This window comes from Nelumbo nucifera, chromosome 2, assembly GCF_055504915.1.
Source record: "Nelumbo nucifera cultivar China Antique chromosome 2, China Antique-T2T, whole genome shotgun sequence".
NCBI lineage: Eukaryota > Viridiplantae > Streptophyta > Magnoliopsida > Proteales > Nelumbonaceae > Nelumbo > Nelumbo nucifera.
The window spans coordinates 96,170,705-96,182,256 of NC_142650.1; the positions used below are offsets into that span (position 1 = coordinate 96,170,705).

At 36.4% G+C, this 11,552-nt stretch overlaps 1 long non-coding RNA gene across 1 annotated transcript; it reads right to left on the reverse strand.

Moving 5' to 3' along the window:
* Positions 1–8,726: 8,726 nt before the first annotated feature.
* LOC148802576 (uncharacterized) lies at positions 8,727–11,298 on the reverse strand. The gene is made up of 3 exons (XR_016082809.1): positions 11,227–11,298; positions 10,923–11,126; positions 8,727–9,200 (listed from the first exon to the last, which is right to left on the reverse strand). It is a non-coding gene; the product is annotated as an uncharacterized LOC148802576 (long non-coding RNA).
* Positions 11,299–11,552: the final 254 nt, after the last annotated feature.

Sequence of the window (11,552 nt, forward strand, 5' to 3'; positions counted from 1 at the left end):
GTAATAAGCCCTAGCACCCCAGGCATCTTTATAAAGCCCTGGATACCCTGGACATCTCAGCAATAAGCCTCGACACCCTAGGCATCTTTACAAAGCCCTAGACACCCCAACCATCTCAACAATAAGCCCCGGTACCCCAGGCATCTTTACAAAGCCATGGACACCCCGGGCATCCCAGCAATAAGCCTCGACACCCTAGGCATCTTTACAAACCTTGGACACCCTGGGCATTTTAGTAAGCCTCAGCATCCTAGGAACAGAAAGCCTTGGCAACCCGCATAGAAAGCCCTGGCAACCTCAGGCATAGAGAAAGCCCTAACAACCCCAGGCACAGAGAAAGCCTTGACAACCCCATGCATAGATAGAGCCTTGACAACCCCAGGCATAGACAAAGCCCTGATAACCCCAGGCACAGATAAATCCCTAGCAACCTCAAGCATCGCCAAAGCCCTGGCAACCCCAAGCACCGCCAAAGCCCTGGCAACCCCAGGCACAGACGCACCTCCAATGGGGGGCTCCGTCAACAGCAGGTATGACTCCTACCTAATTTATAAGCACAAATACTCTGTCCAACTATGATGGACTAAGGCAGGACAAACTTCACCCATCCTAGCATTGACAACAATATTTCGCTGAACCAAACACAATTGCAATGGATTGAATCCCAACCATATAGCCCGTGAAGGGCCTCACCTCCTCAAAGTACGACAACACGTGATCTTCGTAGGAGTAGCAAAAACTGCCTTTCCCCACAAAGAGGCCCAATATCATTTCTACAAATATAGACATCAATACATACCTCACATCTCGCTCTTTTTACACATTACTAGATATGGGAATAACGCCTTAATTAGCTACTTACTTGTATAACGTTATTGGGTCAATCCCTTCGCATTCGATAGCATCTCAGATGATAGACTAACACTGTTCGATCTGTGCTAGAATTCACTATGCCTATGCTAATACTTGATTGTGATATAGTCCAACAGGCACTTGAATCCTATTTCCGATATTGGAGGACACTTGCAACTTTCTTCCTCCTCAACGACGTTTAACACTTGCGCTGAGCCTCCAAACTAAGGGGCGCACAAGATTTTCTTTTTTATAGTTTGCAATTAATGACTGATTACAATCGTAGAAGTGTTCAATTGCAATTAACTCCTATGATACTTATGAAAAGTACTTATTTGTGATAAAGTGCACAAAATGACCAACTTTAAATGATTAGATCACCATTCGACATATGCGCTAATACAAGTCGTGACAAAAATTCATAGACCAAGCAACTTCCAAGCCACATTACTTTGATTCAGACTCTTCCCTACAAACTAATATGCAATATAGTTTTTCTTACGAGTTCAAAAATTCTAAACGAGTGATGATGACTTGCTAAGAATAACATTTGTTCCGGTGTTTTTCTCATGTGTTGACAAAACTTCATCGCAAAAGGTAATGAAGGACTTAGTCTCGAGCCCTAACTATATCGCACACACAAAGACTCATTTTCTTTAGGCACAACAACATTTACCTCGTTCCGAGGGAAAGGTTCAATTCCCCTTTCCTATGCGCGAGCTAAGATTGTTTGCATTATATAAAGATCATTTTATCGCACTTAGCAATGTTTTGGGAATTGGAACAACATTCGATTTTCTTCTTTCTCTACACGCATAAGGCATTCACTCACACTAACAACCACACTCCTCCATGAGGGCATCCAACCTCTTAGTAGACTTCGAGAGGTCGGCCTTGACCATTCTAAGATGAAGGTCACACACCCAGCCAAACCTTACCTGAGTGTTTCTCGATAGAAGACATTCTATCAAGATACAGGGGGGGCTGCGCCCACAAAAGCAGCAACGGATTACCCCTAGCCACTCCCTCCCTTCCTACCAATGGTTAGGGGGGCTAAAATCCAAAAACACGATATGAACTCGACCATTGCCAGGGAAAAGACAATACATATTGCAATCTCATATGTTCTCTCGCTATCCCCATCCCTTGTCAATGGCCATGGGGGGCTGAAATACGGAAGCTCAACACTAGCTTGCCTGTTGGAGCATCACACACAGTAATTTCTAATGTCTTTTGCTAATTTCCTTCCCATCAACGGCCAAGGGGGCTGAAACACACAAATAAGGCATAGCTTTGACCATTGACAAGATGAAAATCCCCAAAAGATAGGGGGGCTAAGCCTTAGATCATAATGGGCCACCAAGTATGGACATAGGGTACATGCGGTTTACATAAAACCACAAAGTAGGCAGAAACACTAGACCCAATGCACATAGGCAAAACCATTGCAAAACTCAAAGAACACTAGGCACTATGCTTATCGATAAACTCCTACTTACCGATAAGTAGGGGGACTAATGTAGGTACATGGTGGCCACTAAGACCATCAGAGTACAGAGGGTGTCAAATCAACACTACGTGGATGCATGCTATGATTCCATAACCCATCACACGTCTGCATTAAGCTCATCCAAATCTGCGATTGCGATGAACTTATACCCAAGACAAGTAGCGATGAACTCCGGCTAGTGCGAATTTGTGATAAAGCTAAAACACGCACGGGTTTGTAATGAACCCTAGACACGTGCGGATTTACGATGAATCCTAAATACATACGAAGTTGCGATGAGCCCAACACCATTACAATAACTACGGATCACGATAGATTGGGAATAAAATGACGGGTACATGTGCGTCTTTTAATTATGCATACGGGTACGGAAAGAATTCAAAAGGGATAGGATTCTCTAATAATGATCACTTGATATCCAAACTAAGGGAAATATCCCCTTCCCTAACAGAAATGATTCATTTTCCTAACAGGAAAGAACCTTTTCCTTGATAACCTTAACCTTCTCTCTATAAAAGGGGGAGAGTAATCTTTCCCCAAACACAACACAATACAACCCTAACTCTAGGGTTTCTTAAGGCATCGATGTCTCCCTTCTCTTTGTTTTCTCCCCATCATTCTCTGCTACAAATTTCCTCTCCTTTCTTCATCACAATTCTCCCCAGGCTTTTGGAAGCATGACCATAGCGACGAGAGAGTCCATGGTACCAATAGGATGAAGGCTCATTTTCTTGTAAAATGCTAGCTTTGAGAGTGTAGCAAGGGTTGGGCTTAACAATGCCACTCTTGGAGCATGTTTCAATGGGATGAGTAGACCCTGCTAAAGGAGCAAAAAGTGGACTCTAGGGGTGTTATTGGTTGGTTTGGTTCGATTGCTAGCTCTTTGGCCAATCGAACTGACCTAGTCGGGTTGGGGAGTTGGTCACCTGAAGCTAGGGGTGCTCATAGTTTGGTTAACCAAACTGTGGGCCTATTTTCCAAACTGAATCGATAACATTAGTTTTTAGAAAACTAGTAATCGAAATCGAACCAAAGCCAATCAATTAACCGGTTGATTGGTTTAGTTAACCATCAGTTCAATTTATTGTTTTTTTTTATAATATTATAAACAAATATATAAATATATAATACAAAAATTGGAAATACATATCAAATATTATATTTTAAATTTTAAATAATATATTATATATTTATGTACATATACATAATGCATATATTTTCATTTATAATATACATATATACATACATACATACATATCTTTGATTTGGCTAGTTGGTTCAAGATATTTTAACTTAAAAAGTTAAATTTAAATTTAAAAAATTATAATGGTATTATTAAAAAATTAAATTTATAATATAAAATATTTTAGACTAGTGAATAGGGGCTTTTTTTCACTTTTCCATATTAAAAAATATAAATTTAAAATATAAAGTATAAAATATTAATACATAGGATTTTTTAAAAAATAATAATAAAGTGGGATGAATTTACAAAATCAGATACAATTTAAAGCATATTGCGAAAACAGTGAGCGGGGCATAGAGCATTTTTTGACCAAATTGACCCTTCTTAAATTACCATACATCATCTTCCTTGTGGAGCTAAGGCTGTGTTTGATTGCAATGCAAATAAATTTGCAGTGATGCAAAACTGTAGCAGTGCAAATGATTTGAGTGAAAATTCTGACCTATTTTTGTTTCAAAGTTTAGCTTATTCTACTTGATTACAGTACAGATGAAGTAAATTAAGACATGAAGCAGAATAAAGTAAAGTCTAAAACAAAATTAAACAAGAATTTACATTTTTTACATTTGCACTCCCATACATTTGTAATAGTGCAAAATAAATTTGCAAACACAGCCCAACTCTTGGTTCGCAAGCAACAAATTAGTAGAGTTGCCGTTGGTGATCCTTTACTCGATGGGAAAAAGAAGCTATTTGTCACATTCCATCCTGCAAAGGTGTCTATGTGAGCCTGTGTGAGTGTCGACCATATTAATAGAGCCTCTGGTAGTCCCAACAAAGCCGCTTCCCAATTCTTAAGAGCTTTGTTCTGATCTACAGAGACAACAAAATCATGATACGTAGCTGCATAATTTGATGGAGTCCCTTGGAGGAATTCTGTCTCTACTGCCCAACTGATTTGAAACAAAACTAGTCCTGAAATCTTGTCTGGAATCTTTGATTTTCTTCCCTCATGTTAAAATTTCTCAAACAAAATGATTTCTCCTTAAACCATTCTCAACTTCAAATTCTATTATCCAAATAAGAAACGAGGACAAAAATCAATCTTCCTTTGATTTGAAAGAGAAGTCTAAAGTAAAGGAAAGGAACATGGAGCCACATCAAAACCACCCTTGAAAGCAAAAAATTTCATCCCATACTATCTCTTACTACTCGTTGGTAAGAACGGGAAGAAGACAATGAACAAAACATGAAGAAGTGACAGAGATGCCCTAGTTCCGTATTTGGGAGGAAGAAGGCGATTTGATTTGCTGATTTTAATAAGGGGCAATTTGGTCAAGAAAGAATTATTTTTTGTCCGGCTCACTGATTTTGCAAATTCATTAACCTTTATTATAATTATTTATTTTTTTGTAAAAAGTCCTAATATATATCTATATCTGGGTTGGGACAGTTTTGGTTAGTTTAAAAAGAACCGAACTGAAACCAACCCGGCCTGATCGGATTGGAGAACTGACAAGAAATACTTTAAAACCATCCAACTTTGATGAACAGTCTTAGTGGACACTTAATAGTTAATAGAGTTAGTTGAGAAGCAGGAGACCTGTGGCGGAGCCAGGGGAGCCATGGTCCCCCTATGGTCTAGAAATTCCCACTTGTAATACAGTCTTCCATTTAAATTTCCCCGTCCCCACCCTAATTGTTGATCACTCTATACAGTCTTCCATTTAAGTTCCTGGCTCTGCCCCTCATGAGGCAAAATATCAAAAATTGTTGCTCAACGGTAGGTGTAACCAAGGATCAAAGTATCGGTATCGGGTATCATATCAGACAACTTGGATACGGATATGGATATGCTTAGGAAACACATGGATACGAACAGAAAATATAGAAACGTTTGGATACGCTAGGAAATTGCAAAGAAATTCCATAAATATATTAATAATATTATGTTTAATGCCAAAATAATTATAAATAATATATAAATAGATAGGATCTTTATATTTTAATGGTATATATGAAGAAATATATTACAACTAATATAGCGAGATGCATAGATGTTATGCAATTTTATTTATAGTTCATCAATCAAGATTCTAAGACATATTATATAGATTCTTAGAAATTAATACATGCATAAAGCCATTATTATTTTATTTTTTGTTAAAGTCCAATGCACAAAACATATGCAACTATTTTATTTGAATTACTATATCAATATTTTTATTTTACTATTTTTTATTTTTTAACATTAACAAAAATCAACATAAAAAAATCGATTCTTAAATAAATTTGTTATTATAAAAAATAAATATGTTATTTTTATTTTTAAAAAATAAATATATTATTATAAAATGTAAAGTAAAATATTAATTAATAATTTATAAAAATCTATAATCTTAACTTAAAATATATCAAATTTATTAAAATGTTAAAGATATATATCTTATGAAAATTCATAAATTTTAATTATTAAAATAATTATTCCATTATTAATATTTTATTTTATAATATTTCTAAAATGAAAAATTATTTTATTTTTTATAAATTTATTTTAGTGGAATAGACTAATTGAATTTATGTTATATTCTCAAATATTTTTTAAATAATATTTTTAATTTTTAAATTGTAAAGACATTATTATTTAATACAAATTAAAATATTAATTAATAATTTATAGAAATTTGAATATACAAATAATGTGCAAACTTATAAATTTTAAGTATTAAAATAATTATTCTTTTAATAATAATTTTATTTATATAAATTTCTTGAAATTAAAAATCAATTTTTGGTATATATGTAGGTTTGACAAATTATTTATTCCATTGTTCATAAAATTCTAATTTTAAAAATTATTCTTTTTAATTTATAGTGGAGTTATTGAATATTAATATATATTATTTATTTGGGTTGTATGTAGACCACTAGACTTTAATGTAATTGTTAGCATTCATTTTTTGCTCGGTCCCTTCACCCCACCTCTTGGTACCCTCCTCTTAGACCCCATATACTCATAAACATAACCAGATCAACTCGAGACTTCCTAAAATCTAAAATACCCTCATCAGACATCATCCCTAGACTTTGAAAAGTACAACCTAATTACACATCAATTTTTATGACTAAACTCTAAAGATCCACTGTTCATCACACCAACTTCATCAAGATTCCTTCATTTAACCTCCCATCAAGCCTAGATCCTATTCCAACAAATCTCAATAATTAGAGCCTACCAACCATCATCCCAACTTCACTTGACAAATCAGACCTTACCTTTGTGTTCAAAAACCCAAGAAACCTCACCATATCAAATCTCATAACCAAACACCTCCGTTTGACGATTGAAAAAGTAAGATTCCATTTCAAACCTTCTCGTGATTAAAAAAATCATGATTTGAACTAAATCAATCAATCTACACCTCTGATTGAAAACCCATCACTTCAATTAGATTCAAGGTGATAAAAAATGCCAACCCACCAAATTTCATCCCAAAATTCTCCCATTTAACCCTTTATCGAACAAAGATTCTATTTTAGCAAATCTTATTGATCCGAACTTATCAGCCACAGATCTTAATCCCTCTGACCCTGTTTGTTCGATCAAACCGCACCATTATGTTTAGAAACCCAAAAAACCCCTGGACACCAAATTTCATGACCAGATTTGCACATTTGACCATTAAACTAGAAAGATACAATTTTGACGCACTAGATTAAGTCGCCATGTCATATGGCCCAACCTGAAGACTTATATGGGTGATGGCTGACGTCAGACCCATTCTTGACCCATTATAACACTTGGACTAATGAAACAGGGCCTAATAGGCTTAAAAAACCCAAAATACCAAATAGACCCCTACTTAAAACCAAGAAAAAACAGAACCACTTTAAAAGGTTCATCAAATTTACATTTTCTGCCACTGGCAGCCCCAAATACAATACCACAGCATCTGACACGCCCTCAGCTCCCATTGGTTGCACAAAACCCAGGGAAACCACCCCCAAATCGAAGAAAATGTTTCACCAAATAAGAGAGCTTGACTAGGCATCCATTTCTTTGAAAGAATCTTGCCTATTTCAGTGAAAGAACTCTGGGCTGCTACAACAGCTTGGTGAGATGCTTAATACCTTCCCTCTCCCAATTCTTGGGATCTGAATCTCTTGATTATATGCCTTTCTCATGGAGGACAGAGTCACTATCAAAGACCTGAAATCGATATTTTCAAACCTGAAATGAGGGCCCATTTTCTCTAAAAAATGGGTGGTGACTCTAAATCTTTTGAGCTGGCCATGAGCTTCCCGCACAGTAATAAAGGTAAATGTAATTCTTTTACTATCAAAATTTGGTAAGTGGCTTGGTGGTTGAAGAAACATATGATCTTGGTCGTTGCATAACTTTGGTACTGTTGTCGAATCATGCTGGTCCCAATTTTTTTAAATGAGACACGGTTTATACTCATGAACACACCAGTGGCCACTGTGGGCCCCACCTGGACCCATGTACTTAACACTGGCATGTTCAACCATGATAAATAGCCCAGCCCGGTGTACATGATTTTGTTTTTAGCCAAGCTGGGAGCAGAATCCAATGAACCAAAAATAGTGGAGGCCGGAAAGATAACCAGTGGATGTCCAACTGGTTGCCTAGAGAGACTAGAATGATTGGGTGGAAAAGAGGAGCTCCCAGAATCATCAGCAAAGGGCTTCATTAAATGGCACATTCAGAGAGAGAGAGAGAATACAAAAAACTCCTCTGTTCATTATGTTATTTTGAAAAGATGTTCTTTGTCATCTATTCCTCTGTTTCACATTATAATGTGATTGCTTTCTACTTTATTGGAAATTAAGGCCTGCATAACGGATTGGGTTCGTTAATTTGGGCAGTAATAAGTTAGCAGAACACCAATGCTTCGAGATATATATTGTATCTGGAGGCTGAGCACCCAATTCCTTTGCACCAACGAAAGTGTTCACAGAGACAGGAAAATCAGTTTCTAGGATAACAGAGTTTTGACGCCCTAGGCTATTACTAAGAAGTTTATTCTATTTGCTATTACTAGTACGATTTCAGTATACTGAAGCTCAGATTGTTACTTCGGATTAATTTTCTTTTAGCTTTTCTTTCCTCTTCTTTTCTTTTTATTTGTCTTGTTGACTTCTAGGAGGGTACCAAAATTTTGTTAAGATCCCCACAACCTTTATTCTCTCTGTCAAAATTTTGTTATTGAACAAAGAAACATTCTCAACTGTGGAGATGCTACTAATGACATCCATATCAAAGAAAGAAACTAACAAAAGAACAACTAAAGCAAGCAATTAAACAAAAAGCAGAAGTAATTTATTCTTTGCATATTCCATGCAGGATTCCACTCAAAATTCTTGGAGATGTAGGCGAAGTGGACCGACAGGCCTAAGATGGACGCCAATGGAGTCGAGAGCCATTCCAGACTGTCCATAGAATCCCACAATCTCAGCTCCTGCTTTGGGAGAAAGAGAGAAAGGTGTGCCCCCTCCAGGACCAAAGGGTCCGTATATAGTTACATTGGTTTCGAACTTGAGTGATGTTATGAGAGGAGTACCCCATGTATATGTAGTGTCATAAGTCCCACTAACCAAAGTCAGATACTCCTCAGGCCAAGTAATAGTAAACTGCAACACAAGTGAATGCGTAAAGTAACTATAACTTGTTCATTTCCACAATCTAATCCAAATAAAAAAAGAAAAAAAAATGATTTATTCAGAATTTATATAGGGATTTAGGCTTCAAGGCATGGTTTTCAAAACCAGACTGGATCAGACGGTCGCACCAGAAAAATCGGGAATTTGTCAGGTGATTGGTTTCATTTTACCCCAGAACCATTATTTCGCCAAAAAACGTTGATTTGGTTAGCAAATTTCTGACCTGAGCGATCAAACCGTTCAAACCGTCCAATGATTTGACTGTTTTTTATTTTTTGTAAGAATGGTCCATCCGTTCGATTCAAGTGATCGGACCATTCGGCCCGAGAACCGGATTCTTAACCGGTTTGTTGTCCGATTCAGTTTTAAAAACCTTACTTAAAGGTTTAAGGGTTTAGAATTTAGATTATAATGTTTAAGGTTTAAGGTTTGGGTTTTTAGGGTTTGGAGCTCATCAAAAATTAAAAAATTGAAAACCAAACTGAACCAAAAAATCTCATTAAATAAATTGGTGGATTTGGTGCTTTGGAAAGACCACAAGTATCATTTCAGTTTTGATTAACCAATATAAAAAACTGGTTGTTAACTGAACCAACCTGTATATATATAATATAATATATAATTATATATATTTATTAATGATATATATTATAAATTTCAAAAGAAAACGAAAAATGAAAACACCAAACCGATCAACCATTAACTGATTTATTGGTTTTGATTTGGTTTTAATTTTTGGTTTTCCAAAAACTGAGACTGGTGAAAAGGTCAACGGAACTGTAAGCAACCCTGGGTTTAAGTTCTATGGTTTAAATCTGAAAAGGTCAACAGCCCCAAATGATTTCAATAAGTGGTTCCCTGGATTGAATCTGCAATTAGTCGAAGGGCAAAAAAGAAGAGCTGCTAAATTATTCAGTTTTATTGCTGTGGATAATTTGGAAAAGTAGGAATAAATGCGTCTTTGATAATAAAGTGCTTAACCCTTACAAAAATCTTTTGTCTTACCAGGGCCTAGAAGGAGAGAAAGAAGATTTTGCTGAAAAAATGGCCAGATACTTTGGAAGTGCCTGAAGAAGATAGATCAGTTTTTTTTGTGGCAACCCCTAGAGCCAAATGTTTTGATGTTAAATGTAAATGGCAGTTTTTTATACGAGGGCAGGTTTTGGAGTGGTGGCTAGAAACTATTTGGGTCTTTTTGAGGCCATCAGTTTTGGTCCCTCAAGTGAAGTTTCTTCTCTTCAAGCAGAAGCTTACACCTATCTCCAAGGACTGGTCTTTTTGTGATTGAAAGCGATAGTAAAACCTTAGTACAGGCTAGGTCACAAAGAATCCTACTAAAGCTCCCGATGCTTTTTTTTTTGTAAAGATATCTTGGATGAATGTAAAGAATTGGATTGTTCTTTTTCTTTTTCTAGGCAAGAGAAGAATTTACTAGTTCACAATCTTGCAAAAAAAGGGCTATAAGATACCCTTTGGCTAGCAAATTGGCTGGTTCCACCGCCCTCTCTGTAATTATTCTGGGTTTCCTTTTAGTATGATCTCTCTTTTAACAAAAAGAAAAAAAAAAAAAATCTGAAAATCAAGAGGTAATAGGAGCCAAGTATTCCCCCTCTTTAAACCGCTTAAGTTCACGGAATTTCAGTACTCAAGGGTTGCTGTAAAGTAATTTATGAAAACATTAGCCAAAATCACCTCGTCCTTGTGCTACACTTCATCACCAAACGCATCTGAGTACACATATCGTCGTCTGTCTGCATCGACGCTTCCGAATTTGATGGAACGGATGACCTCACCGTCGTAACGGATGATGATCCTTGTAATCCCACGATCCATGGGTGGAAGGTACTCCCACGAATCACCACCCTCTCCACCAAATGGCCCTTCTTCGATGGTCTCCTGTCATCGCAATAAAACTGTTACTACCCAACTGTGTGTAAGAGTTAAAGAAGAAGATGAAAAGAAGCATAAGCTAATGCAAGTTTTAGAAGAGACTCACCATCTCTGATTGTGGCAAGATCGTATAAGAGAATTAACTCTTCTGATCGTAACTGCAGAGATAGGCTTTAAGCTACTTGTTAATGCAATCAAGACTACTTCTATGTATATATACTGAACAAATTTCGGAGACTCACTGTCTCCGAAAAGCCACGTAATTTTGAAAATGACCTATCATGAGCATCTCGAACTTTGAAAAGCGTTTAGTTCTCCAAAGCATCTCCTACGTCCTACCATTAGCAAGTTCAATTATGCAGGTAGACTGCCAAATTAGGTATCCAACTTGTCTTCATTTTTTCATTCCTATACTTCTTCGTGTTTGTTTTC